At 41.4% G+C, this 24,092-nt stretch overlaps 1 protein-coding gene and 1 long non-coding RNA gene across 4 annotated transcripts in view; both read right to left on the bottom strand.

The window, feature by feature from the left end:
• The window catches only part of GPM6A (glycoprotein M6A), a 222,281-nt gene that overhangs the window by 118,778 nt on the left and 79,411 nt on the right, over positions 1-24,092 (bottom strand). The window lies entirely within an intron of this gene.
• Positions 3,465-23,379, bottom strand: LOC116660058. 2 transcript variants are annotated; one of them, XR_004315422.1, is made up of 3 exons: positions 23,368-23,379; positions 6,365-6,367; positions 3,465-4,882 (listed from the first exon to the last, which is right to left on the bottom strand). It is a non-coding gene; the product is annotated as an uncharacterized LOC116660058 (long non-coding RNA). The 2 variants fall into 2 exon arrangements; XR_004315423.1 differs by lacking the exons at positions 3,465-4,882; positions 6,365-6,367 and adding exons at positions 7,335-8,335; positions 21,664-21,665.

Raw genomic sequence — 24,092 nt, 5'->3', positions numbered from 1 at the left:
AGACATAACCTGGCGTCGAGTCAAAAAAGTGGGGCATCACTCCACACCTGTAGGCTCAACCCCGTCATTAATAGCAATGTCAGGCGAGAGATTCACCCCACTTTAAGGCTTTGAGCCCTTTACAATCTGGCAGGCACGTTCACTTGCATTAACCCACTTGTCAAACAAATACGGGCAGTGCTGTTTTTCCCCTGCTTAATGCTAGGAAGAAACTGAGACTTGGGAGACCCAGGGACGGGGCCAGCGAACAGCCAAGTGCATCTTAGAATCCACGCCAGCAATTCCTCGTCTAACGCTCTGGATCGGGAGGCTGCTTTCCCTGCCTGCGTTACCCCATCAGGAGTGTCCGTGGCACCTCCACAAATCAGCTTCAGGTCACAGCTTCCTCTTCGCTGGGTATCCCGAGGGAAGGAGCAAAGGGAAACTCAGTGGGCCGGATGAATGGAAAGGTAAGTGTGACTTCTTTCTCTCCTGGAAACCTCGCAGCAGGGCCACAAATTGATCAAGATTGTTTTTTTTTTTTTTTTTTTGGTCTAAAATAGACTTTTTCACACATTCATTGTTAAAAGAAGACAATCGCAACTTACACTGATTTTTCAAATATACAAAGAACCACCTCAAATCCAGGCTAAGAGGAGAAAGTCTTCCAAGGAGAAACAGCTTCCTTATGGCAGTCACTCTCACTGAGTGCAGACTAATTTTTTTTTAATTGTGGTAAAACAGATACGACATAACAGCACCACTTTAACCATGTTTCAGTGCACAGCTCTGTGGCACGAGGTGCATTCACACTGTTGTACAACCATCACCGCCGTTCTCACCCAGACCTTTCTCACCTCCCCGGAGGGAAGCTCTGTCCCCATGAAACATGAATTCCTTGTCTACTTCCCCCGCTGCTTGAGGGCAGCTGAGCTGCTGGGGCTGATTGTTGTGTTTGGAGCTGTTTTTTAAAGTCTTGATCTCATTTCAACTAAAAATATCTCGAACAGCCAAGTAATTCAAAACTAGTTAGGAAAGAAAAATGGTTGTGGAGCAGGGAGGGCATAGCTGAGAAGCAGAGCATGTGCTGAGCATGCACGAGGTCCGGGGTTCAACTCCCAGTCCTTCCATTTACGTAAATGAACCTAATTACTCCACCCCCAAAAATTTTTTTAAAAAGACAGAAAAATATGTATATGTTTAAAAAAGAAAAAAAAAAAAAACTGAAAGGAAAAACCAAAAAGTAGAAAAGGGAGAAAACAATTTAAAAAAACAGAAAGGAAAAATGGTTGCCATTATTGTAGATAAATTTATGAATTTTAAAATAAGCTGACATGAACCTTAAGAATTGGCAATGCTCTGTTTCCTAGATTTTGCTTTTAAGACCTTCAAGATGAGACGCCAAACCTAATATTCTTTCCATTAGGTTATATTATGTTTGCCACACTCTATTTTCAGTCGCTGATTTTAAATATATATTTTATCAATAAGTTGTTTAAAAATAAGATACTAAATGTTAAATATGATTTCCCTTTCACATACCATCTAAGAAATATTTCTGATATATATGACTTGATTCCTAAGTAAACAAGAAGATACATTGCTTACTAAACCTAAACCCTTTGAGAAGATATTTGAAGTAATATATCAGATAAGAGGTTAATAACCAAAACATATTTTAAAAACCTTATACAACTCAACAGAAAACAAACAATTCAATTAAAAAATAGGCAGAGGCACTAAATAGACATTTTTCTAAGGAAGACATGCAGAGGCCAACAGGCACATGACAAGATGCTCAGCATCACTAACCATCAGGGAGATGCAAATCAAACCCACAGTGAGATACCACCTCACTCCTATCATCAAAAAGGCAAGAAATAATAAGTGTTGAGGAGGATGTGGAGAAAAGGCAACCCTCATACACTGTTTGTGGGAATGTAAATTGGTGCAGCCATTATAGAAAACAGTATGAGGATTCCTCAAACAATTATGACTAGAACTACTATACGATCTGAGCAATTCTACTTCTGGGTACCTCCCCGAAGAAGATGAAAACACTAATTCAAGAAGATACACGCACCCCTACATTCATCACAGCATTATTCATAGCAGGCAAGATAGTAACGAACCTAAGTGCCCAGCAATGGGTGAGGGGATGAAGAAGATGTGAGATACAATGGAATCCTATCAAAGGCCAACAATTTAGAAATCTCAGTTAAGCCTAGCCTTACATACCACGCTGGATATTGCAAAAGACAAGCTTGCAAAAACAAAAACAAAAACAAAAAACAAATCAGAACAGAGTGACAGAGAGACAGAACAAGCTAGACAGGGAGTCAGATCTAATGTTTGCAAAGCTTGTCACAAGTTCTGAGTTTTGAAATACTGATTTTAAATCTTGCTTTGAATGTTCCTGCAGACACAGATGATAGGAAAAATCCTTTGAAAAAGCTGATTACGCTACACGGTGCATAAAGAAATGATGAGGAAAAATCAGATTCAAGTCTTAGCTTTATAACAAGCATTCTGGTCTTTTTGGTTTTACATTAGATTGCAAGACCTTTCACAGCTGAAAAAAAAAGAAATACCAGAGCCTACGCTTACATTTCCAGAGATCACCTCGGGTAACCTAAGCACGCTTCTTATGTCACAAAAGGAAACTACTCACAGATTGACAACTTGTCTTCAAAACGCCCTCACCGATGCACCCAGCAGGGAGTAAGCAGCTTCTCCCAGCGGGCGGTCAAGACGAAAGGCCCTTGCTTTCCTATGTCTAAGAAGGGTGTGTGATTCTAGGCACTGTCTCTTTTTTTGTGAGTTGGGTATCTTGTAGATATCTGGGGGTTATCAGTCTTGAGTAAGAGGTCTTTGTGATCTATTCTCCATTAATTAGGACAGGACAAATACCCCCAAGTTCTTCAAGTACCAGAAACAGCCAGAAGACATTCTCCCAGGAAAGGTTTAATGGCAATGATGTAGGGTCTATGTGGATGACAGACTATGGCTCCACTCAAGCCTTTTCAAACAACACAAGGCATTTGCATCCTAAAAGTCCCTTTGCTCCACGGGCACTGTACTAGGTTAAGTGAGCCCTGGAGGACGCCCCTTGGTTCCAATCTGGTTGTGCAACACTCACTCAATCCATCAGTTTGCAGCTGTGCTGTATGGTTTTCTTCGGAAGCTCGCGTCACCCACGGCACCCCACTGCAGTCGCCCTAGATGGAGTGCAAGGTTGTTCAGGGTCTGATACTGCAAATATTAAGCGGAAACCCATTTACTTCCTCCCTCCATCGCACTGCCCGAATGTCAGTCTCATTTGTCTAGCACAACTCGTATTTGCCAAGTATCATACATCTTCTTCATCTGTAACGTTTCAATATGGATACTGTTTCAGTGTGTCTTTCCTCTGCCTGTCGCTGAGAGCAGAAACCACAAGTTGCACTTTTTTCTCTCTCACCATTCACGAGGCGAAAGAGGACAGACCTACTTTGAAGCGAGGAGATTCCCAGGGACCAAGTTGAACTCTTCTTATTCCATAACCTTCAACAAATAGTTGTGTGGTGCCCACTGTAAGCTCGGCACGTTTTTATCTTAGCGACTATTTGAGAATAAATGGTTTCCATCGTCGAGGTCATGAGACTGAGACTTAGAGAAGCAAGTAATTTGCAGAAGTGATTTGAATATAGGATCTCCCAAAATGTTAGTTTGAATATAGGATCTCCCAAAATGTTAGTTTTCGTTATATTAAATGACTTAGTAAAAAAAAGCAAAAAAGTGTTTACTCATCAAGTCCCCAAAATAAGTGATATAAAATATATTTAAAAGTTCGCCCTTGTTTCACTTGTTAACAGTCTTAACACTTGTAGCTAAATACGTAGGGTGTCATCATAAATTTCTGAAGTATTTTCCCAGGCACCTCTGATTGTACATCCTGTGTAGACCACGCAGGATCGCCAATATACTTTGCATCGTAAATTTTAAATTTTAAAAAGATGTTATCCTAAAATACAAGATTTTCAATGCAGTCTGGTCCAGGGAGAGTCTTTTCATTCATTCATTCATCAGCTATACATTGAGTGTTTTTCTTCCTCTAGATACAAACCTAACTTCTGGGGCATGTTCAACGCAAACATCTGCCAGGTCCCTGTTCTCATGGTATTTACAGTCTAGAAGAGGGAGGTGAGAGGCTAAATGAACAAATATATTCAAAAGATGGCTGCACCCAGAGGGTCTTCCACAGCCCATCACAAACCCTCACTTGGCCCAGTGGCACTGTGAGACTGTTCCCCGTTAACGCCCTGAGCTTTCTGAGCTCTACACGTGAGCACACAGTTGCTTCTGCGGCCGGCATCTCCTTGCCTACTTCTGCGCGTCTGGATTCTGCCCACTTTCCCAATGCCTTGTCCTTCTTGAGCCTCCCAGATGGCAGCAGCCTCCCCTTTCCCTAAATGTCCACAGCCCTTGAGCCCTTGCCCTGGGCCTCTTTGCTGCTGGCTCATAGCTTTTCAGCCTTAATGTTTGATCATGTTGGCACATGTCATGGCTCCAACCAGACCACAGCGTAGTTGAGAACGAGAACCAAAAACACTGATCTTTTCTCTGCCTCCCCTCCCCAGGCAGCTCAATGTTTATGGAATGAAGCATCATTAGGGAGGAAAGAGGGCTTCTACGTCCCTACAATCCAGTCTGACGCTGAAGTGTTTGAGAGGGTCCTTTAGCTTGTGCTGCTGATACACGAGGTTCTTGAGTATCATCCACAGTCATAATGATTAATGTGTGTCTAAAAACCTCTGGTATGAAATGGTCATCAGTAGAATTTTATCAATTATTAGCCAGGAAGGAAAACAATGAATGAGAAGCTTGAGCAATCAGCAGTGGTCTTAAATGTTATGTTTTCTGTCTTTGTCTTTCTGTCTTTCTGTTTTGTAGTTGTTTGGGTGTGGTACAACATAACATCTTTAAGTGGAACAGTTTCAGGTCAGGTTGAAATCAAAGCTGTAGTTTTAAAGCAAAAAAAAAAAAAAAAAAAAAAAGTGGCCTGTGCATTCAATCTCTAAAACCATTCACTGTCAATCTGTATCCTGAGGCTTAAAAAGACACTAAAATATTATCTAGTGCACAAATCCACCCTGTGTGTGTGTGTGCACGTCCTGCAGTAGGAGCAGGATCGAGGCACACGCAAGCCTCCATGACTCCAAGGCTATCACACTTTCCATTATAAAACACAGCTTTTCAAGTACAGCGGTCAGGCGGCGATCCACATTTCAGAGTTGTTAATGCAGTAATTTCAACACTACGTTGACTTCTGATTACATTTACTAAAAGGAGGTAAGTACTGACATATGTAAAACCAAAATAGTACACAAAACTGGGTCATGGAAGCAAGTGGTAACAAGCAGCCGTCTCTGGATGGTCTAGAGAGGAGGGAACGCAAAAACGTCCAATTTGTGCAGTGAAATCTAAAACACCTTTTGTAAGTCAACAAAAAGAAGTTTCTCGTGTCTCAAAAAATAGAGCTTACTGAGATTCTTATTAATGAACCCATGTTATAACCTCCATGTCCAAACATGTCACTACAGGGAGCCTTCGGGGGAAAAATGAGCCCTGATGGTGACTGACTTCCTCGCTAGCAGACATTCCGTCAGGCGCCCTGCTGTGCGCTCCGACGTCCCACTACTCCTTGTACGATTTGAGGCAAGGACGTTCAGTCTCCATTTCCTCAAGTACAAAATGAATGTAACAGTACTCACCCCGCTGTCTCCCCAAGGCAACTGCACCCAGCACCAGAGACCGTGCTCCGTGTATTCTGTACATCATCTCATCTTATCCTTCTGACATCTTCACGAGACAGGCATCATTCATTAAAGCCATTGAGAGATGAGGGAATTAATGCTCCAGGTGAAAGGAGATGAAAAAGTTCTTTCAAACATATAAAATGCTGTACAAAAATGATGCAATTATAACCACTGTCAAAAATAAATCTAATTATAACCGTTGTTATAATTAAATGGGGAGAAGTCAGTCCTGCTGTTTGAAAAATGTTAGCACCAGCGCATCCTAGAAATTGCAAACTGACAGCAGTGTATTTGTCCACGTGATCCAATTCAGAAGATCAATGCACAACCTTTAGGGCTTACTATACGCCAGTCACAGTTCTTAGCAGCTTTGTCCATAGTTTTACTCAATAATCAAAATAACCCCGAGGCACAGTCTGGTTATCCCCATTTTACAGATGTGGAAACAGAAAGAACTTGCTCCAGGGAAATGTTTCTAAAGGGCAGAGCTGGGATTCGAGACCAGCCAGGCTGGTTCCTAAGCCTGCGTTCTTCATCATAACACTGAACTACTTTTGGGAAGGAGGTGCTGACGGATGTAAACCAACCAGCTACTTCTTCGGCAGGCCTAGGGAGTGAATGGCAGGATGATTTTTCCCCACGCAGAAGCCTTTGGGCCCCTCTCTGGGTGCAGGAAGGCCAGCACGGTGCCCGGAACAGGGCTCAGTTGAGCAATCAGTTTCCAGCGGCAGCGCTGGCAGCTCTGATTCTCCGACGCCTCCTTACGGTCCTGTTTCTCATTTGTAAACGAAGAAAAAGCAAGCCTATGTTCATCGGGGGTTTTGGAGGATCAAGTGCATTCCACACCGATCTTGCTGCAGGCACAGCTGACCCTCAGTAAGTATTAGACTCCTTCCTCCAACCTCAAATGTGACATCAGTTCAAATAATTTACTCTCCCCTAAACTGCTTAGAAAAGATGAGAGACAGGCTTCAGGTCATGAAGAGTTGGGTTTTAAATGAACTGTTACTATCTTGAGTCACAGGGAATCCGCCCTGCAAAAATAACGTTATCCTGAGTATCTATAAATAGGATTTTTTTTCTCCCTAAAACAGTGTGCATTGATTTTCTCTGGGGTCAGTAGGTTCCCTTGGATAGACTTGTGGACTGATTTGGTCTAGCAGTTCCTGGGTCAGTTCAGCACTTGCCACAGATCTGCCTAAACCAACTGACCACAGAGTAGAACTGTCCTGTAACTGTTACCAGGCGGGTGGGAGTGCTCATAAACCGCACTGATGCAACTGAGAGTGTCTGACATTTCATACCATAAACTGTCCGAGGCTTGGCAGAGGGCATAATTTTGACGTGACCTCATTTTAAAACCTTAAGAGTTCCCGAAGTATTAAAAATTATGCACGTGACAATCTCACCATGTTGTTTCAAGAGAACGGTTCTTCTTTGCAGGGTGGTTCTACTGTTTACAAACAGAACAAGATCGCTAACGATGGTCACAACAGAAATAATAAGCCCTTACGCTCGGAGAAGCCCTTTCGATATGCCAGGCGCTGTTGTAAGAACATCTTCCCAGTTAATCTTCACAACCACTCCATGAGGTAGGTACTGTTATTACCCCCACTGCAGAGATATCAAAACTGAGGCACAGAGTTGATTCAGAGCAGGCAGTCTGTCTGCAGAGGCCATACCTTTCCATCCATTTTACAGACATAAATGTGCACATAGAACAGAGGGCCCTTATTATGTCTGTGATCCATGCAGGCCACCATTCTGTGCAGATTTATTTTCCTTCTTGCATTTGTTCAGCTTCTTACGTGGTCTCCATTGCTCTGATTTATTGCTCCATTATATTTCCTGACTTATTTTCGCCTGTAGTCTGATATAGATCCTTGATTAACGGGGCGAATAGTCCCGTTAAAAAAAGGGAGGGGTACTGAATAACTTTATATTTAATTTGGCAGTTTTTACTCATCCCTTGAACTGAAAAGGAAATCCAAATTGCTGATCACGTTTGATACACTTCTCTCATTTATTTATCTATTTTTTTAAAAACGTAGACAAAACTTCCTTTTAATTGGAAATAATATAGCAGCTATTTCTACTTGCCCTTTTATTGTCAACTAGTAATTAAAGCTGGAGTTTTATCAAAACAGAGTGGTTGAGAGAAATGCGCCTTATTTAATTACTGTGAATCCCTGTAGAGCTACACTCTGGATAAATTAAACCCACTTGATAGAAACAAAATGATATTTGACTCTGATAGATTACATATTTAAGCCAGAAGACACCAAGAAAGAACAAGAAAAAACTGTTAGTCAAAACTGAAGGCGCTGTGAGTGGCTGCGGCGTTTACCGTACCACCACCACCTCCTTTGGCACGTTGTTTTAAACAAAAGCTTAAAGGACTAGACTTACATTCCCAGAGTCTAAATATCTTTATGACTGACTGTAGAGCGTAATTCACTTCGAACAGACCGATGCCCCCGTGAATCAAATACAACTTCCTCAACGTGAAATTGAAAACATTCCACCGACAGGCTCTCTGTCGGGAACACGCCGTCTTCCTTCTCCGCTGCGTAAAGCCAACCCAGGCCTTCGTCAGATTAGCTGACAGGCTTCTCCCACTCCTCTCCAGCCCCCAAGAAGGCCCCCTGCAATTCGATTTCCAAACACTCCACTCCCTACAGTCGCTCTCGGAAGTCACGAATGGAACTCTGGCTTCTGCGTTTACAGGCCCGTTTACCTCTTAGTTCTAGGTGACTTCTTAGCATTGGACGTACCTCACTGATGCTCCACTGCCGTGATCTTTCCCGACCGCCAAGTCCCTGTCTCCTTTTCTCATTTGTTCCTTAAAATTCTGGCTCTCTAATCTCTTAAAGAATCCAGCAATTCACTCAATAACCAGCAAACAAACAAACGAAAAACCATTATTCTCAGGCTGACTGATTCTAAAAGTAATTTTCAATCTGGACCTCTCACAAGTAATTGAGATTTAAACCTTAACCTCAAGCAAATAAGTTAATAAATTCTGATTAATAAATTAATAAATCACTGAATAAGATAGTAATTTTCCCTGTTATAAATTAATTGACCTTAAAAGGGGAAGTTAAAATTTTTTTCTTTATAAATACAAGGAATGTAAAACAAGATAGTGTAGTATATAATGTAGTGAACATCTGAAAAATATCCTGGCTATTCCAAGGATTTTGTTCCAGGACAATATGTTATTATATTATGTTATAATTAATAATATTAATAAATATATTATTTCAACTCAAAATTATTAGCAAAGTTCATATGTATCAGAAATTGTGCAGGGAACACACAACACAGAAATTAAGTGTATCAGCCATCCAAGAACTTACATCTACTTAGGATCTGTAAGAAAGAACTAATAATAGCTGGAAAAGTAGGAAGGAAAGATCAATTTGGGTATAATTTTATTCTTCTAGAAAATTTTAACATAGGTGACAGAAGCTAGATGATTTTATATCTTGATCTCTGTTTTCCCATTCCCCAAAACCATACAACCTTTTTGATTTATTAAGAATAAATATTATATTTATCTGTTACATCATTCAAGGCTCTTTTGGTGCAGGAGATAGAGCCCGATCTCCAGCAAGCTGAGACCAAACGGGAGTTTCATGTGGACATCTACAAAGTGGACTGATCACGGCAGAGGAGCGTCTGGTCACAGGAATGCCTGCCTGCACCCAAAGAGATGGGAAAGAGGTTCCAGCCTCTACTCTTCCTGTCATGTGACGTCCTCATCTCTGTTCCAGACGTTTCCCCCCAAGCAGGGAGCATGGTTAACAACACCCATCTGCAATGTTCATATCTCAAAGCAACAACAGAAGAGTCATTCTGAATTGGGGGGGGGGGGGTTTATTGGGAGGATCATTTCCCCCAAACGTGAAAAGATTCTGTTCCCAGCAGACAGGAGGAGCTGGGCAGGCAATGGTGCACGTCTTCCCTGATTAGGCTTTGGACAAAAGGCAGAAATACCATCAGTGAGAAATTCTGGTTAAAGCTGTTAGAATGGGTGAAGACTCCGGGGGAGGAAGTTCAGGAAACAAGACAAGCTGAGTAAGAATCCGAGCCGGTGGGAAGGGCAGAGGGGTAAGAGTCAGCAGGGAAAATTAGCGGAAGTGAGAGAAGACGTGTGTCCAGCAGGTCCAGGGAAGACCTCCCCCACCGCTGCTCCCCACCACGGCAGAACTCTGTCTCCACATAGGAAGACTCACGGACCATTGGCCTGCATTAAAATTGACAACAAGTTAAATCCTTTCCATCAGCATTAAGAAAATACCCAGTACAAGGCATTCTGCTAGGAACTGCTAAAGATTAAAAAAGAAAAAAAAAAAAAAAGTTGACCAAGAAACAGATACGGGGCGTGGGGCGGGTACAGCTCAGCGGTACAGCACATGCTCAGCATGTGTGAGGTCCTGGGTCCAGTCCCCAGTACCTCCATTAAAAAAAAAAAGAGAGAGAGAGAGAAACAGATTCCAATCTCAAAACCTAATCATTAGGATAGGTCACATATACGGTCCAATACCTCGTATTGTTATCTAGTGCCGCTAGACTGGTATCAAAAAGAAGCCATCAGAGGCAGAACCGAGGATGGCGGGAGTAGATCCGCTCATCTGGGATAAGATCAAGGAAGACGCAATGCTGCAGCGGACTCGGGACTCTCTACCAACGCACGGGGCTGCACTGAGGTTCTCAGCATCATGGAGAAGACTAAGCAAACGGTACCTCTGGCACTGAGGTAAACAAGGCCAGAGGGCGTGCAAGCGTAGGGTGACAGTCCATCTTGGAAGTCAAACCAGATCAGACGCGTGCTTGATCAAGGTCCTGGACAGCCTACTGCTCTTTTCCCTGTCCTCACAGTCAGCAGCTTATCTTTGCTCTCCTGGTGTTTTGGCTCCGCTGTGCTTTCTGAGGATGTGCAGAGACTCCGTAAAATGCTGGTCTGTTTGTGCTGCCTTATTTTTAAGTCTCTATACCACATCCCTAATCCAGCTCATAAAGCAGTCTTTAATCCCTCATGTTTATATCTTCCTAGCCCACAGATATCTTTTTCGGAATAAGGCAAGGTAGGAACATGCAAACAGATAAATATTTTTAGTCGGGTCTAATTCAGCTTCACATTGTTCCCAATAGAAAAATTAAGGTGTATCATTTTCCCATTTAACAAATAAGGAAATTAAGGGACAGAGAATTTAAGCAGCGTGCTCTGATAGTACAGTGAGTCACTGCAGAAACTGAGTCATTGTGACCATCTGAACATCTCTCTCGAACCACCAGCCTCAAAATTACTCCGAGTGACACCTCAAGGCGGCAATACCTGGTACATAAAACCAACACATAGTTGCCAGGACTGAGCGAGGAGAGAACAGAGAGAAAAGTCAATCTTAACTTGGGCCAGCAAGATCTTAACTTAGGCCACTGTTTCTTGAACTATAAGTGAAGAAAGTGGGTTAGAAATTTCCCAAGTCCTTCCAGAGAAATGCTGCGGTGTGCAGGCTCCGAGCTAGTGTGCTGGGAAAAGCCGGCGTCCTGGGCTCCAGGTGGGTACCACTGAGGTACAGGGGATGCCAACACCGCGACTTGAGAGGCGAGCGGGCACTCAGCCTTGCCCAAGTGGGTTCTGACCACCCACCCGAGAGAGAGGTGCTAGTGTTCACTCAAATATTTATTTGTCAGGCCTTTAATCTGAAAACGACGGCATGGCTTTCACAAAGCAAAGCAAAATCTCCTCTGGAACATCCCCATGCCTCGCTCCTGGCTCCCAGCCCAGCGTGGGGGAGGGGAAGTGCCTGCTTCAGCAAAAGGACAAAAGGCCCCACCGTCCCTTAGAGCTGTCCCACTGCTTTTTTTAGTTTGCTTTATTCTTGGCTTGTTGGCTTGCTCGGGTGGTTACAAAATCTTTAAACAGTGAGAAATGGCGCTGAATTCTCAGTCCTCCTACTCAAGGATGCAGCCTGCTGGCGGGCTCCCAGCGTGGGCTGCCTCTCTGACCTTCACAGATGGGTTCCCCTTCCTTACTCCTTTTGTATCACATGTGTGTTGTGAACTCACGTCGCTGCAGTGTGTCCACAGTGTCTCCGTTATACTCCTAATCCTGAATGGAATGGATTAAACTATCGCATTCTCTCACCTGCCCACTTTTCCCATAACAAAGATTTTTCAAAAAAAGAAAGGAAAAACAACTTAAGTTGACACTGACAAGAGCTGCCAGAGCCTTAATCATAAAAATAATAATAATGATAATAAATATTAGAATTATTATGACCATAATAAAACAGATCACATCCCTTCTTCATTTTATTGACATTCTCATAAGTCTTTCACATCAAAATCTCCCCCACAGAGAGGGAAGAATAAAGAAGCAAGAAGGCCACTTGGTTAAAGGGTGCGCATGAATCTTCGGTGAAGAGGTAACCGCCTCCCCCGCGCCATGCTCCAATCTTTCCTGGATGTTCCCTGAGCACTCCAGCCCCTGTACCTTTGCTCATAGTCCTCTCTCAACCAGGAACACACTTCCTGATCTATATCAAGCCCACTTATTCCTCTAGCTCAGTTCCACTCTCTTCTGCTCCCCAGGCATTCATTCCTTTTTTTGTTCATTCTTTCATTCAGCAAGTACTCTTTAAGGTCTGCCACCTGGCAGGAATTCTCTTAGGCAATGGGGAGCCAAAAGCAAACAAAAAAGACAACATCTCTACCCTCTTGGTGTAGAGGTCAAGAGACAAATGAAAAAAAAAAAAGTATTAAATAGACCCTATTGTAGGACACATAGTAGTACATTCTAAGAAGATGAATACAAAAAAACAATAGGAAAAAATATGAAATTTCCAGGGGAATGTGTTGAATTATTAGATAGGATGACCAGGGAAGGTGACACTGAGACCATGAGTTTAGGTGAAGCCCTGAAGGCGTGCAGATCGAGCCGTGTCCATATTTGGGAGGACTCTGGACTGAGACAGGAACGCAAGGTTTTTAAGGTGAGGATGTGTTTGAAGACGCCCAGGGACAGCCAGGACACTAGCCAGCTTAGGCGCAGTGAATGAACGGGAGGGCGCATGTGATGTCAGACAGACAGCAGGGTGTGGTGTGCTGGGCTTTGTGGGTCACTTAAGAGTTCTGGCTTTTACTAAGAATGAGTTGAGAGCTATTGGAGGATTTTAAGCTGAGAAGTGATACAGTATTTACTTTTAATAGGGTCCCCAGGTGTAGAGGCCCACGTCCTGAACCCCAGGACCCGTGAAAATGCTGCTTCCCAGAACAAGGGGGCTTCGGCAGATGTGATTGCATGAAGGATCCTGAGGTGGAGACATTATCCTGGAACATCTGGGTGGGTCCAATGTAATCACAAGGGCTCTGTAAGGGGAAGGCGGGAAGGTCGGAGGCAGAGCAGATGTGACAGAGGCAGAGCAGATGTGACAACAGAAACAGAGATGAGAGAGAAACAAAGACACAGAGAGAGAGGGAGATTACACTCCTTTGTGATGATGAAGGAAGGGACCACGAGCCAAGGGATGCAGGTAACCTCTAGAAACTGGAAAAAACAAAGGAACAGATCCCCCTCTAAAGCCTCCAGAAGGTACCCCCCAGCTGACAGCTTGCTTTTAGCCTAGTGAAACTCATTTCAGACCTCTGACCCACAGGGCTGTGAGATAATGAATTTGTATTGTCTTAAGCTCCCAAATTTGTGGTAATTTGTTAAACAGCCAGAGGGAACCAATCCACCCACCTGCCGTGCTGAGGACGACTACAGGGAGCAAGAGTGGAAGCTGGGGCACCTTTTCCAGGATGACTGAGGTCACCCAGGGGAGAGAGATGGACGGATCAAACCGACAGAGTCCCTGTGGCATTAGTCAGACGTGGTCAAAGTCTGGAAATATTTGGAAGGTCACACTGACCGAATTTTCTAGAGCTTGCTCAGGATGGCTGTGTGAAAGAGGAGTTACAGAAGCCTGGGCCCCAGGAGGGGTTTGCTAGCAAATGGGGTGGGGTGGGAGGAGCTGGGGGAGGTGAGAATGAGTGATCCCTCCTCTCTGTCGCATACAGCACTCGGTCGTTGTCTCTGGCACTTACTACAGAGTCATGTGTGTCCATGTCTGTCCTCTGGCCCAGGTGACAAGCACTGGGACCTCTCCTGTGCATTTGCCACTTTGCTAGCTGCACAATTACGCACAGGGGAAAGTCGCTGTTTAACCCATGAACCACACACGATGAGAGGACAAATTTTGGAAATAAAACCTGCTCTTACAGGATTATCTGCACCATGGGACCCAAAGCCAGACTTCCACATTGTTTGATTCCATGAAGACACTAGATCAGCACCTTGCAAAGGGCAGCCATTCAATTGCTGGTGGTCAGATCGCACACACGCTCTTCCAGTGAATTATCGTGATTGAGTCATCATTTCTGCTTGTGTTTTCCAAGAAAGAGAGTTGAGAGAAAGAAGTAAAGCTATTCTTAACCTATTTATGAGAATTTACCATTCATTTTGAAGTGATTCCATTTCTCCCATGGGAAAAATACAAGCAAGCATTATATTGTCACCTAAGCTGCAGCCAGTAAGGTTGTTTGGACTTGAAAGGTATCACTAATTGCAGATAAATCTCAATTTGTAACCTCGCCCCAAGACCGCCATGATTGTGAAACGTGTTTCCCTTGGCGGCTGAGGAACTAACCTCCCTGAGGTCGACCCCATGGATCCAACCGTCTACCAGAGAGACGCACTTAGCTTCCACAGGCATCCCGGACTCAGCCTTTCCAAACTGCACTTCTGCTCCCCTTCACCTGAAGTGCCCCCCAACCCAGAAGAAATCTGCTCTTCTCCTCCTGTCCTTTATCTCTGGAATTGAAAACTCATATTTCCATTTGCTCAGGAAAAATAAAAATAGAAATAAACCCACCCTTGCTCACCCAAAAACTTACTGCCCTCCACAAGGAAGTTGCAACTTGTCTTCCTTTCACCTGCACTAAAATGCTCCTTGTGGGCGATGGAATCAGCAATCCCCTCCAGAGGAGCAGTGCTGAGTGTAAGCAGGTGTCATTCAACTGTGCGAATATGTCCCCATTCACGTTTAATCAATGACTCCCTCCTGGCCATGAGGAAAGCTTTATGTACATAAAGGATATGGCGTTTCTAAGAGGGAGGTTGTGAATCTATATATGATATTAGCTCTACCTTCAGGACTAAATCGAAAGAAATGGCTATTAGAGCCTCCGTTCCCCACAATTCTCTTATCTTAATATTGCTAGTGTATTTCACTGAAGGCGATTCAAGATAAAGTAAAAGTTAATAGGCCCCTTCCCACGCTGGGCTTTTAAATAGGTGGTATTCTGCCGATTCATCAAGCAGAAGCAAACAATCGCCTCCAGCACGACAGGGAGAACATTTTGTTAGATTTGCTGATAAGTATTAGAAAAGAGCGATTAGCTACAACTCACTCTACCGTATTAAAGCGATTTTCTCAAAGTTAACAGTGAACCTAAACCATGATAAATTCTGCAGAACACAGGAAAATGCCTCATTTGGAAATTCAGAAATCATTTCTATCATTAAAACATCTACTTAGTGATTTAGGAACTATCTGGGCAGTTTAAATGAATTTTCTTGATTAATTATGATTTTAACAAATAGGTACTGAACCCTTCTACATTTGGAAGGATAGAGAGTAAACTGGTAATAAAGTAAGTATGTAATTTTCAAGTTTTGTAAGTGGCAAGGAAATAGCGTATCAGGAATTGTGAGAGAGAAGACAGGGTGTCAATGATAATTCAGTGACAAATCCAGAGGCCAAAGTCTTAAGGCAGCAAAAGGTCTGAGGTATTTGAAGAATGAACAGGTGGAGAATGGTGGAGAAAAGTGAGAGATAACTAATGGCAGATCCAACATTCATCGAGCTCAGTTGGGTTCAGATTTGGCTCAGATACTATCATTAAGCATTCCTCATTTATTAAGACATTTAACTGTCACGGTAACTGTTACAATTCTCATCTTACAGATGAAAGAAACCGAGGAAGAGACCGTTGAAATAACTTGCAACATCACAGAGCTAGTTAGGAGCAGAACCTAAATTCAACCCCAGCAAATCTCTCTGCAGTCATGAATTCTGGAGGTAAGTCGCTGCTGAATCAGGGAGGAAAATGGAGGCCTAGGTTAGGAATTTGGATAAACAACAGAAGTAGTTACACGATTCTGTTCACGTTTCAAATTTTTTCCTGTATAAATTGTACCTATACAACTAATAATGCTGTGAGAGTGACACATTTTGAAAGCTTGACATTGGAATTGGATCCTGATTTTTTTTTTGTTTTGTTTTCCATTATAATTCTTTTTTAAAGAAAATCCTAGTTTTTAGAGCCAGGAGCTAAGCATTGACATGTAATGTACACTCCTGGAAAATCTAACACTCCCCGACTCCTGGGTTTTTAATAAATCTTATTGGGAAAAACACTGAAAGTTGGTAAAGATTGGTGTTTTTGTTTAAAGGATATGGATGCTTGTCTAAAACCAACTTAAAATGATAGGGAATCTATAAAAAGCAAAGCACAGCAGAGAAACCTACTTGAAAATCTTATTTCCATGACAACAGAAACGGAGCATTAAAGGGCCAGCACACCTCTGCATTGCTTCATGGCCAACACATTCAATCATATGAAATATTTTCAAGAAAAGAAACAATCTTTCACATAGCTGCTAAATTATAACTGTGTATGAACATGTGAAAACATGCCAGCCTTTTTTAGAAATAGAGATAAAAAGCTGATGTTCTTAACAGTTATGTACAGATTAGCAGGTTCTCTACTGATTCTGGAAAATGTAGAAATAAAATGCAAGATATAAACTGACATTACACACAAAATATGAGTTTTGTGGGTTGCATATTTGTCATTCGATTTATTGTTTTAAAAACATCCAGTTAATCTATATTGTTTTAAGATAACACAAAGAGTGTTTGCTTATGAATATACAAGTAGCCAAAATAATTTTGTGTTCAGAAAAAAAAACAATATTATTCTATAATATGAGACATACGTGGTCATTTCAACTCAGTGCTTCTGAAAAGTAGAGTTTAGTTATTTTTGGTTTTACCCATATAAAACATTTGGGAAAATTCTGGAAAAAATAGCTTTGTTTGTCTAAGATAATACCAATATTTTGTACAGAATTCCTTTTTAAGATATTTCCAAGGCTTCCTAAATTTAAAAAGATTCTCCAAAGGCAAATTTAACATTAAAGTATGTAGGATAATTTCGACTATGCAATTTAAAATTTTATATATATATATATAATATATATATATATATTATATATATATATACACTACTTTATGGATTTTAAAGGCATCATGTGATTGAGTTTGATCTTCACAGAGACCCAATGCAAAGCAGAAAGGGCAGATACTACCATTTTTTCCCATCAGTAAGGTATTTGTGGCTCACAAGCACTACAAGCTAACAGACCATAAGAGGAATAAATATAAGTCTTTATATTACTATGCCCAGCTTTATTCTTCTCTGTGATGCCACATCCCACACTTAATTTAAAAGATTAAGAATTGTCATCATAGTTCAATTTAATTATACTTTGGTAAGAATGTGAGTTAACAGTTTCATGCAAAAAAGAAAAAAAGAGGACATTCTTAATCTCCAACCTTTGCTAACTTAATTTTAATAAGAATGCTAATTACTTAATAGTTGATGCAAAATTTGATTTGAGGTTTATCAAAAGTATTAGCTATGTGTCTATTCTTTATACCATCTATAGATATAAATAAATGATAGATAGGTAGGTAGATAGATAGATAGATAGATAGATAGATAGATAGATAGATAGATAGATAGACAGACAGACAGATCTCAACCTTTAAGTAGGAAAGTTTTCAATCTGAACTCTACAAAGTAAACAAGTCAATCTCTCTCTCTCTATGAATTCTAGGTAAAGTATTTGTGTGCCAAAAATGAAACACAGAATGTCTAAGATGAAAACCATGTAACAAAATATATAGCATAAAATTCTTTCACCCAAAAGCAGAGATTTAACAAACAACAACTTTAGTTTCTCCACGTCTTTCCTTTCCACATTTTTCCCCCACCACAGAAAATGCTAAATGCGAATTTGGATCTGGACCCATACTGAGCAGAGGCTTCCCTCACCTTTCTTCAGGATATAGGGTGATGAGTTGGAAGGTCCACTGGACTGGACCATCTCATTTATAATCCTAATTCTATCACTGAAATGCTGAGTGACTTTCTCAAAACTAGTGAGACCTGCCAAGTCTCTGTTTCAACACACACTTATTCAGGGCTTTGGTAGACCCTCCTCTCCGGAAGCTGGGACAAAGGGCAGCTTCAAAGATGGACCATCTGTGGGGTCACACAGGACAACTTCCTTTCTCTGCACAGACTACAGATGTCCATTTTCACCCACCAACCTATTTCCTGTTTGCTCTTTCTCATGGTCTTTAAAACCCAGTATTATTAGAACTCAAGATGGTGTCAGTGATCAGAGTCCATGATCATTCAGGTCATGAAATAAAGGTTAAAGAAGTCTTGCAGCTAGCACAAGAGCTGGCTTATCTTGAAATAACTAAGGATTCATCAAACTCCTCTTAATTTTCTTTTAAATACTTATGTCTGATTTTCTTATCACTGTCAAGATTTTACAAGTGACTCTTGGGCTCAGGGTATTGAGTCTTTTTATTACATTATTTTTTCATTGAATTTATTTTTTAAAAACTTCTCAACACATTGCTATTTCTTATGAAGATAGGTATAGAAGAAAATAGTCTTAAGCCCTTTTATCTTTTCTAGATTGACTGGCTAGAGAAAAGGCTTTTATTATGCAATATTTGCATTTGTTCTTGTTCTGTGCTAGCTTCAATCAGTTCTTTTCTTTGTCTGAAGTCAACTAACACCTTGCCAGGTATCTTGAATTATTCCTTTAAACTCAATTACAACACAAAAAAGAAACAGCCATTTGTGTGTGAGTGTGTGTGACAGAAGTCTATCAAGAACATTTTCTTAGTTATGCAGAAAATACGGGTGTGCCCTTAAAAAGCTCTTACCTCCTGGGGGGGGTCTATGCAAATGAGATAGAGGATTCTATCTTCAAGGGCTTCCCAGCGAAGAGTTTATAATTACGATAAACACACACATTCCTATTGTAAAGGATACACATGAATACATTTCCATTTATACCCCTGAAACTCACTGAAGTAAGACTATCCTATTGCAGAGGAGAGGGTGTACCACATTATTCATTTCTAAGGTAAATATTTGACTTTCAGGAACAACATGACATTCCCAGAGTTCACTTCAATGCTTTACCAACAGAAATGGAATCCAATATTCAATTATTTTAAATTCTTGAATAAATGATACCTTGATTAGTAACACTAAATGTCCACTTTACAATGTAAGCATCTCTGTGTGCATAGTTACCATTCTACTGGGAACTCTTTTTCACCACTGGGTGTGTTAAACTACATTGAATCCCCTCAAAACAAAGAGCCTGAAACTAAATATGCAGGCTCCGGCTGAGACTGCTCTTTCCTCCTACCTCATCCAGTCTGGTGGTAACTCCTTTTCTTAAAATTTCTATAATAATCTAGACCTTTCTATTCCCACGATCTCAACTTTCATTCATCCTTATCTGGAACATTACAATAACATCCTAGCGAATTACTGTGGTTCAAAAGCTTCTCTTTCTAATGTCAGGACAACCCTCATAGCAGGAATTTTTATCATATTATTCTTATTCTAAAACACTTTTGGCTTCTCTCCATCATTTACATGGTTGATTTCATGAATCTGGCTCCAAGCTACCTGCCCAAATGTGTATTGCACTGCACCCTCTTATACTAACAGCAGGGACAGATCAAATAATCTGCTGTCCCCCAGATATACCCTGCCTGTGCTCAAGCTCTTCTCTTGGCCTGGACCGCCTTCTTTCTACTTTACTTTTCCAAATATTGGCCAACTTCAAATTCACAGCACCTTTCCTAAATGAAAGATTTATTGAAGTGCCGCAGGGGACTGAGTGTCTGTGTTTTGCCCCCTCAGATTCACATGTTAAAACCCAGTCCCCAGAGTAATGGCATTTGGAGGTGGGGTCCTCGGGAGGTGATCAGGTCATGAGGAGGGGGCCCTGGTGACTGGGGCTTGTGCCCTGATAGAAGAGGCCCCTGAGACCTCACTCCCTGCATCCACCCTGTGGGGAGGCAGCGAGAGGGCAGCCGTCTATGAACCAGGAAGTGGTCTCTCACTAGACACCAAGTGTGCCGCCGGGACCTTGATTTGGGACTTCTCAGCCTCCAGAACTGTGAGAAACAATCGTCTGTTGTTGAAGCACCCAGTCTATGGTAATTTGTCATAGCAGCTCAAAGGGACTAAAACAAGCATCCTTTTCAAGTCCTAATATTCCACAGCGCTGCCTCTCTGCTTCCAGCTTTGTTTTTAAGTCACTTATTCCAGTCTATACGATATTTAACAACAAACGAAAGGAATTATAATTTCAATGATTCCCAAATTTGTGTGCATCATGAGCCTTTTGGCAATTTAATAAAAGCTTTGTGCCTTCGATCCCACCCCCACTACAGATGTATCTATGAAGACCTACCAAGTCTTGTGTACATTTTTGACGTTTTATGAAGCCCAATATGAAGCCATGCTTTCAAGTCCTATAAACCTCAGTTTTTAAAAACCTGCAATATTGAAAAGAAAATTCAAACACTGATTCTTCTCTCAAGGAATGTACGAGGAGCAATAACCAGAGGCAGTGAGGCTGCTTTGTCTTTGTAACCCCAAGTCACCTTGCTCTTTGCTCTTCTAAGGCCTTTAACTTGAGAGGCACTCTGGACTAATTAAATGCCAAGTCAATCATTAACTCCTCCCCCCCAAAAAAACTGTTAAATAGCAAATAACTGGTTAAAATGTATAACTTTTAATATTCAAAAAACATGATTTTTTCCTTAGTGAATAAAGAAATGTATGTATTGAAGCATAAAGTCCCCTGCTATTTTACACGACAATTCAAAAGCCTGTAAAACAGTATATTACACAAACTATCAAGAAATGGAGGCACAGAATATTAAATTCAGATCATCTCAGACATGTAAGCGTTGCATCAAGTACTTTAATACAAGCATACAAAGTTTCTACGTGCCTATTCAACCTCATAGCTGTAAGACACGTGCCTCAGCGAGACTTGGGTCTAAATATGAAGAGGAGTTCAATGTGCTTGTTTCACATGGCTTCATTTTGAGCTCAAAAACAAACAACATTTAGGGAATATTTTTGTTGCCAATATAAGCTATATAAGCAAGAGCCACAATCAATGAATTTCACTCTTCAGTTTAAAGCAAATTAGAACATAGAGAAAGAGAGAGAACACAGACAGTTACCAAAACCAAGCAGGAACTCAGTGCAGAAGCCAGAGGCAGTTAACTGGCCCAACAGAGGACAAGGAAGAGAATACTCCAGTACGTACTCTGATAAACGAACTCAGGAATACTGCAATGGAATTCAGATTTGCATTTAAACTACTGGACGGCCCTCCTTTCTTCGGGCCTATGAACAAGGTTTCTACGTCTTTCCATAAGAGGCTCATGGTACGTTTCCTTGCCAAGAAGAGTATGCTGCAAATGAAATAATAAATTCTCTAATTCTCTCTCAAGATCGTATCATCATTCCTCTTCTGCCTACCCTGCAATTTCTCGCTCTTTTTAGTTGTTTGTTGGCAAGAAAGCTCATATCTCTTTTTCTTGAATAGTTGTCAAAACAGCAAGGCTGTAATCTAGTGACTCAAGGCAGCCTTGTGCTGAAACAGTGTTTTCTCGAACATTTGCAGTGATGTGTAATAGCTGATGACAGCTTGTTTTGGAGTTGTCTTACCTGCCTCGTTTCAAAGACAGCAGCCCCTAGTGACAAGCCCTTTCCCACATGAATGCATTTCCATTTCTACCTCTGACAATCAATGAATTAAAACTATCTGATGCCTTTTAGGACCCACTGGATGAATGAGTTCTTAACTGGAACGTCTTAAATCTTCCTTCTTGTTTTATAATTAAGTTCTAACACTGTTTAACTATCTTGCAGACTTTGAAATAAAGTATGTTATATAATATTCTGGAGATGAAGAGGCAGACTAAGTTATGATGAGGAAGTCTACTATTTGACCTGAGAACACATCACAACTTAGAGACCAAGTCAGACATACTGGGTATCAAGTTCTAGCCTTCATTTGCACTAACTGGTGTTTTTGGAAATATCCTATCTTAGCTTCAATGTCCTTACATTTAAATGAGCATATTAATAATTTACCTACCAAAGAGGAATGTTCTGAGAATTTCAGGAGATACTGTACACAAAATTTTAGGCAACGTGTTTCTAGTTCACAGAAGTAAATATGAAAAAAATAACAGTATGTACTAGGTTTGATGTTTATTAACTAATAAACATATTAACTAATAAACACAGAACCTAGTACATTTTTTTTGTTATTGTTGCTATTATTAAGCTAAGGAGATATTACAATAATTTTGAAGCAAGTAAGAAACTAATAAGAAAATAAATATATACAATTCAGACTCATATTAGGGTAAGTGATAAGCCATTCAATTTTAATTTTTGTTTTTTTGTTGTTGTTAAACTAATAATGTTAAATGGTATAAAATATTGTTCCTTGATAATTATTTCTATGTAAAACATCCATTAATTTCAAAATTGGTAATTAGTTTTATGAATATTTATAGTGTTATAGTGTAAAGACTTTTCCTATTCAGAAGTGAAGGTACGTTTCCTCTGCAAAAGTAAGCGCTAACTCATCTGATAGGGAGGTGCGGTAAGAACAGCGCACCAGGTAGTCCCCTGACGCCCAGCTCGCCAGCGCTCTCTTCAGCTGGATGGGACCTTGTGACTAATTCTGCCCAGGTGACTATGAGCAAACCAACATGTGTCACTTCTAAGCAAAAGCCCAGACAACAGAGTTGAGAGATAGAAGTGTGCTCCTACTTTTTTGGTTAATGCAATATTAGAGCCATCGAGTGTCCACCAGCCCCATGCCCCGAGTCACTATGTGGAACAGAGTTCTGTTCACGATCCACATCAGACCCGTGGTCCCTGCAAAAAATAATCCATTGATATGTTAATCCATTAAGATTCGCAGATTAATTTGTTACCGCAGCATAATCTAGGCTGCTCTGGTTAATATCAGAATGGTTCCACTGACAATGAGACAGAAACAATAGTTGCATGGCCTTAAGAATTACCCTTGATAGCCGCCTTTATCTTTAATATTTGCCCGTTTTATCATCTCTTTCATGTAATTAACAGATACTGGAGCTTATGTGTAAGCACTTTTCTACCCAATGTAAGTCACTGTCTGGTAGGAAAGAGAAGGCACATACATGTGTAATAAAACACAGAATCATAGTGACACCTAAGTCAGACAACGTGGTACATGAATTCTGAGAGAAGAGATGCGAGTCCCACCAGAAGGTTTCTGGGAGGAGATGCCAAGAGGCTTGAGTCTGGGAGAATGGGGTGCCGTGGGGCACGTGTGCATGAGCAGAACATGGGAAGAGCAGTGAGCAGCATTCCAGGAGGGGACAGCAGGGAGAGGGAGTGGCTGAGTCTGGAAGGAATGAAGGATGTAGGCAAGCAAATCAATAAGAAGTTACCACCCACTTCATGTACTTCTGCAAAAAAAAGGGAAAATCTAAGGTGCTATTGAAGGAAAGCTCTTAAGAGAGAGATGGAACGACAGAATCAGAGAGATACATAAGCACAGACAACGCGGTAAATGAATTTGGAGAAAAGAAATACCAGTCCCACCAGAAGACCTCTGGGAAGAGGGTGAGAAAAAAGACAACCCTGAAGGATCCTCATCAGGAGAGGAGTGTGGCTCCACACTGCACTTTAAGAATCCTATGTGGCCAAAGGGACAGAAGAGAAACATGACGACGAGGAGGAAGTTTATCACAAGGCTCTGCCTGGGACATAACCAGAAACTAAGTTACAACAGCAAGGGGCTAACACTTGGACTTCGAGACAGATGGTGAATGGGAACATTCTTTAGGAATGAAGATTCAAAAAGATCAGGAAAGCAAAAATATGGACAAGAGGGTCATGGGAAGAGAGGAGACACAGATGTGAATGATTAAAGACTGTCATTAGTGTAGAAATAACTTAGAAATGAAAGGCGAGAAGCGGGTCTGGGTGAGGCAGTCTGCAGTGGGACACGCCAGCTCTGACGCGCGGCGGAGCACTCGGCCCCAGCACCCCCACGGGCGTCTGTGC

This window comes from Camelus ferus, chromosome 26 (genome assembly GCF_009834535.1).
Source record: "Camelus ferus isolate YT-003-E chromosome 26, BCGSAC_Cfer_1.0, whole genome shotgun sequence".
In the NCBI taxonomy this organism is placed as follows: domain Eukaryota; kingdom Metazoa; phylum Chordata; class Mammalia; order Artiodactyla; family Camelidae; genus Camelus; species Camelus ferus.
The sequence above is the reverse complement of the archived record's forward strand: the minus strand, read 5'-3'. Positions and strand labels throughout refer to the sequence as shown.